The sequence below is a fragment of the Fopius arisanus genome, unplaced genomic scaffold (genome assembly GCF_000806365.1).
Source record: "Fopius arisanus strain USDA-PBARC FA_bdor unplaced genomic scaffold, ASM80636v1 scaffold00192, whole genome shotgun sequence".
NCBI classification, from domain to species: domain Eukaryota; kingdom Metazoa; phylum Arthropoda; class Insecta; order Hymenoptera; family Braconidae; genus Fopius; species Fopius arisanus.
This window is the reverse complement of record NW_011887931.1, coordinates 17002-23301: the sequence shown is the minus strand read 5'-3', so window position 1 is coordinate 23301 and position 6300 is coordinate 17002. Positions and strand designations below refer to the sequence as shown.

At 38.6% G+C, this 6300-nt stretch overlaps 1 long non-coding RNA gene across 1 annotated transcript; it reads left to right on the top strand.

Annotated features, from left to right (window-relative positions):
• Positions 1-922: 922 nt before the first annotated feature.
• Positions 923-2279, top strand: LOC105272490 (uncharacterized). The gene is made up of 3 exons (XR_892773.1): positions 923-1062; positions 1206-1338; positions 1392-2279. It is a non-coding gene; the product is annotated as an uncharacterized lncRNA (long non-coding RNA).
• Positions 2280-6300: the final 4021 nt, after the last annotated feature.

Genomic DNA, 6300 nt, shown 5'->3' with positions numbered 1-6300 from the left:
CTCTCGCACGGGGGATGTCTCTTTCTTCCGGGGTCACGTGGGATCCTCTTCCTGGATGCGTGAGTGCTAGGGCGGGGGGAAACGGGGACGGGGGTAAGGAATATCTGGGGATGGATTGCCCAACGGTGGCGAAAAAGGAGTAACTTAAACCTAACTTAACCTAGGAAAAAGAAGCTGTATTAATTAGGGGGCAGGGGGCAGGGGGGGGGGCGCAAAATTCTGCCTCGTCACACACTTGATGCTGTTTTGTTCAATATTTATTCAATATTTTATTTCAATATCTTCATTGGTTGATTGAATCTATTTTCGACATTCTTCTCGAATTACTTGAAACATTCCAACACCTTAGATTTATGTTGGATGCATTAAACTTGATGAAATCTCGATGCGTCATCTTTAAACACCAGAGAATAACCTGAACCACCAAGGGATTCAGTTGCCATTGGTCCACAGATATCGGAGTGGAAAAATTCACTAGGTAACATTTTCTTCTTCTCATTAATTCGATAGAACGGCAGATGATGAAATTTATTTATTTCACAGGATTCATAGAAAAAATCATTCTTGTCCTTGAATTCAACTCCATTTGCAATGCCCTTCTCGATCGTATCATTCACGTAACGTTTGTCTATGTGAAATAGCATATGCACCACGGCAGTAAAAGTATTTTCTGACTCATGTGATTATGTGTGATGATATCACATTCGTCAGAAAATACTTTTACTCTCTAGGTGCATAATATACTATTCTAACAAGAACAGTTCCACATTTCATTATTTCACATTCACCGTCATCTCCAAGGTGTATACGCCTGACGCATTTGAGAAATTTGTAACCGAAGCGCTCTCTAGTGGTTTCATTTTGAACAAGCGCCTGACTCCTCACCACAATAACAAATATCGTGACATACCAATTAAACATAAGAGTTCTTCGCTATGAAAAAAAAGATTTGTAAAAAAATGAGAATAATAAAGCATCATTCATGACAACAGTAACAATATCATGTAGATTCTAGTCGGTCTCTCTTGATTATTTTGGTCAAAAAAGCATTAGCAAAGCAAGGTAAGTTAATGATAAATTAAATATATCATCTGTGTTTTAGATCGATCTCCCTAACAGACAAATAATTTCTCCTGCTCGTTTCTAAAATAATTACAATACTATTTTAGGAATAAAAATATGATAAAAATCTTTTTTTTTGTCAGGAGGAGCATATTCAGAAGCCATCATGCCGCTAAACCTGTCAATGAACACATAACTGAAAAGGGCCGAGTGATTCATGGTACAGCGATGTCTCAAGTTAAATTTAATTAGCCAAATTATAAAGTAGAGGTTGAGGTGAGTATCGTTTAAAAAAAATGAATAAATTTATAAAGCCACATTTCCTTTAGTTGGGAGAGAATCGAAAGATTAAAAGGACCTTTTGTACTTGCCTTGCTGGACAGTCCCGGACAGTCCCGAAGAGGAGGCAAACACAGTGCAGCTGTTTGCATTTTTGTGAACCAAGAGTGCACTAGTTCAAAAACTGATGACCCTCAAACATGGAATAAACCTTCAGAAGTCCAACGTGAAAAGTATAAAAAAGGCTGCGTAACAGACAAATTGTTTCCTCAAATAATACGAGCTCTAGATGAACATTTCTCATTCGATGATGCAACAAACGTACCTCCCGAATTGTTTTCAATAGATTGTGCTTTTAGTAAATATTTACAAATAGAAGAAAGAATACAGGACATACAGTTAAGCCATCTTTGCGAATGACTTTACGCCTTTAGCTCGAACTTTACTTACCATTATTTTGAATTAATTGTTGCTGTCGCTGGGCGACTAAAATTTAAAAAACTTCAGTGCCCTAAAGATTGCAAAGCTAATTATGATTCAATCAAAGTAACCAAAGATGATTGGATTCGAATTATTAAGGAATATCAAGGTTAATCGTCTTGTTTCCAATGGCATAATGAGAGGTATAAGAGAATCACGACCTCATCTCGAGCTCATGGCGTAAAAACCCGAGTTGAAAATTTTGAGAGCTTAGCGAATCAGTTTAAAAATGAAAAATTTAAGGGGAGAATGACTGAGGCAATGGAGTATGGGTTAAAGATGGAATCGAAAGCACGCGTTAATTTTTATTGAGCAGGGATGATTGAAAGTAGTGAAGGTAGGCTTAGTAAAATGGATCAACCTTTTCTAACGGCAAGTCCCGATGGAGTGATTTTGGAGGATCATTCATTATTGGAGATCAAACGCCCTTATTCCTGTAACCGTTACATATTCTTAGAAATACGAATGTTGCAAATTTCCAATATTTATAAAATCATTCTCGTTATAATAAAGTACATAAATAATAAATAATTAATATAATTTCGATAAATCTTGTGTTAATTTAACCCCTTTTATGTCAATCCTCTTTAGCCATTTTTTATCAATGGAGGTTGACTATTAGCGATAATGGAACATATTTGCATTATGGAGTCGACATAGGGTAGTAAGTCTAGGGAAGACTGATCCAATGTATGCAACAATTTGATCCTTTGGATGGCTCACTCAATGTGAATGCGTACGGAGGCAATATTATCGGTTGATTCAACTTCTTCTTCTGTAAATTGTGGATTATATGCGTGAGGTGGAATTGTAAGGATGGCATTCCGCTTTGTCAATTCCGATCGAATTTGCGGGAAACCCTTATCCGCTAAAATTTCATCACCTGGCTCTAGTAAGGCAAGAAAACCTGAATCATTGACTATGAATGCATCAGTTGCCTTGCCTCCATAAGCTTTGGAAACTTTTCAGATGAATCCATCAGGAGTTATTGCGATCAGAAATTTTTGAGTGAATTTATTTTTATAATTTGAATATGTTAATACTCTTTGCTCCACAGTTGGTGGAGTATCACAAGGAATTTCAGTGCAGTGACAGTTGGAATAATTATAGAACAATTTAGGTAGTCTTGCCTTGACCCTTTCGTTTGAGGGCCAAAAGATCCATGATTTCATTTTTTGAGTTAAAATCTCAAGTAATGAGTAAAAAATACGAGATGCTGTACTACGATGACAATTCAATAAACATCCAAGAGCACAAAAAGTAAACCCAAGCTTAAATTTAATCAAAAATAAGAGTAATCTATTTTCTTTAGATAACCCTTGGTAAGAAATGTGTTGTCTATCATCTCTGCGATCGGGAATAAGATTCAAGAGAATTGAAAAAAAAATGAAGTGAAACCCCTGCAAGTTAACGCATCATCACATCTGTTGAAATGTGTAGATATCCACGAAACCCTCTTATGTACGGCGCTTCGGGACCACTGCGTGCATTTTTTGTGTCTTTGAAATATTGCGTGGGAATCATTATTTGTTTTCGATGGGGTTTTTGAAGATAAATTTCAGTTTGAGTCGACACGTCATATCTATCAAAAGCAAGTATTGTTTCTTGTTAAAGTTCATTAATAAGAAAATCACTTCGAATATCCAATTTGCATGGTTCACGACTACGAAATAAGAAACTGAATTTCCAGGAAAAGTATTCTTCTTCTGGCATTCGTTCAGTCTGTATCTCAATACTGCAGGTTTTGACGGTCTCAACTTCAGGGACGTCGTTCTCCAGACCTGTGTCGATATCGATGTTTTCTAAAAATAATGGACATATATCAAAATAAGATATTTTAAAACTACTTCACTTTGCTATCAAACAATACTTCACGCTATGGAAAAAAAATTTGGGACCACTCACCCAACTTCAGATCACTTGTCAATGATAATTGCTTCGAACGAGTAGTGCGATTTTTTACACGTTCCATCCTCTCTTCATTAGGAAATTTGCGGTTGTAAATTGTAGGGAAAATTGTTGGGATATGTGGAATATCGTGCATATTATTGTGCAATACGTAATGCCAACAAGCATGAAATTGCGAAGCAGTCAGATAAAAATCATACCAGTAAAGGAGTTGTAGACGAATTATGCAAAATTAAAAAAAAAATGTAAAGAGCTGACTGGCACAGCCATAAGTTATTTACAGAAAAATTTCAACTATTGTGTTTCTCAAAATATTGGAAATGCTGTTGAAATGGCGAAGGCCATTTCCTTTAATATTCATAATAATTGTGGGTAGTGGTGTAATTACCATAAGAACCAAGAAACATATCAACACAAACTATTGGGGATGGCTTTAAAGATGAGAATTTATTCAAAGCCTTGAAAAATCCGTTTAATGGACTAGCTGGCAAAACAAAGCAATTCATTGCTGGTGCTTCAAGTAACGCCAATGAAAGTCCGAATTTTATGATTGTGAGCAAAGCTCCAAAAAACTGACTTTCCCAAGTACGGGTTGAGGACTGGGCCAACCAATGGCCCACGCTAGGCATGCCAATCACCAAAAAAAAAAATTTTTTTTCTGAACCATCAACATCTCAAGAATATTGTGTTAAAGTTTTAGGTCATTCGGAGAAAAACTAACGAAGTTACAGCAGGTTGAATAACGGTACCTCTAACTTAGGCAGCTGCTTCAGTCTCTATTTTATTGATATTGTCCCCTCTTTTGATCCTAATATCTTCAGGTAACTAAAATGTGTACGGTACATTGTATCCTGCAATTTAGAATATATATTTCAGTCTAAACTTGAACGCTTAGGAGAGCACATATCTGCGTCATTTCACTTTGTCCCGATTTTGTAGCATTTTCTTAGCGATTTCGTATTGTGACCTTGGCCGGGGAATTAAAATATAATAATTCCCGGCGAAGGCACGATATTGGGGAATTTACGATAATCTGAAAAATAAAAGGGAAATTTATTATAATTTATGGGAGGACCTGAAATAATAAGAGGGAGGGGATTCTCAATAATTACTCGGGGGGATTTATAAATTGACTATCTGTATTCTACTCTTTTTACAAACTATTACATCAAAATAATCCGGGCCTTTTAACTAATATAACTCGAGGGTGGGGGGTAAGGCCAACTCACTTGCGGCTACGCGAAATAATATAATAAAAAGAAGGGGTGACTCTAACTCTGGAAAGAGGGGGAGAAGTGAGGGGGGCCGACTGAAAAGGTAATAATTAATAGGGGGCTTAATCTACAACTAAAATAAATTTACTGGAGCCTCACCGTTGGGGGGAAATTGGCACCGGGCAGGGAAATTCGTTGGGGCAGGGAATAAAAAATGGGGCACTCACGGGGAATGGTGTCCTCAGAATTCTCTCGGTTTTCCTCTGGGCTTTTACCTCCTTCCTTCGTTCTCTCGGCTCTCCTCGGATCCTCTCCAAGATGTTCAGCCGTACAATTTTCCTCTCGGCAAATCGGGTCCTCCACACGAGATTACTCTCAACTGTTCGTCCACACAAGATTACTCTCTTTCTCCTTCACCAGTTTTCGCAATAGTTCCTCTCACGCACAAAATTTAGTCCTTCACAGTATTTCTCCTTCACACAGTTTCTCTTCTCACCCTTTGTCTCTTCACACTTTTACTCCTTATTAACACTTTTTCAGGGTCTTTCCTGGGTACTTCTTCACGGGAGTCTTTGGGGGTAACTTCGTTGCTTTATGAGGCAGTGACTCGTGGGGCAGTTGTGGCACGAGTGATAGCTGCCAATTATTTTCACTTCTTCCTTCCTGGTTTTGGGGGGGCCATCGGGCGTCCTTCTCCTTCTCATCTGGGGATCTCGCACGGGGGATGTCTCTTTCTTCCGGGGTCACGGGGGATCCTCTTCCTTGATGCGTGAGTGCTAGGGCGGGCCGGGGGCGGGCCGGGGGTTAAGGAATATCTGGGGATGGGTTGCCCAACGGTGGCGAAAAAAGAGTAACTTAAACCTAACTCAACCTAGGACAAATAAGCTGTATTAATTAGGGGGCAGGGGGGGGGGCGCAAGATTCTGCCTCGTCACAGAGTCCCGGGGGTAGTGCATACATGGGGTTTACACAACCCCATGTTAAACGATACCAAACCATTACATTCACTCATTCCGTTATTATTAGTGTGATTCTTTTTCATTTTCTTGGGATGGTAATTCTTCTGGGGCGGGGGTCCTAACCTAATCCTGATCCTCATCCACAAATCCTTAATTTGCTAATTTATTTCACTTTTTTCCTGGGGGGGGGGGGGTTCTTAACTTAATCTTATTCCTAATTTTTACCCTTATCCTTTTTTTTTTCTTCGGGGGTTCTTAATCTACCTCTCAATCCTAGTCTTGCCTTAATTTTCGTAACTTAATTCTCTAACTATTTCTAATTATTATTCTTTTCCGGGGTAGGGGGGTTGGATTCGGGGTCAGTAATGTCATGGGATGGGGTTCATGATGTTCGGAGG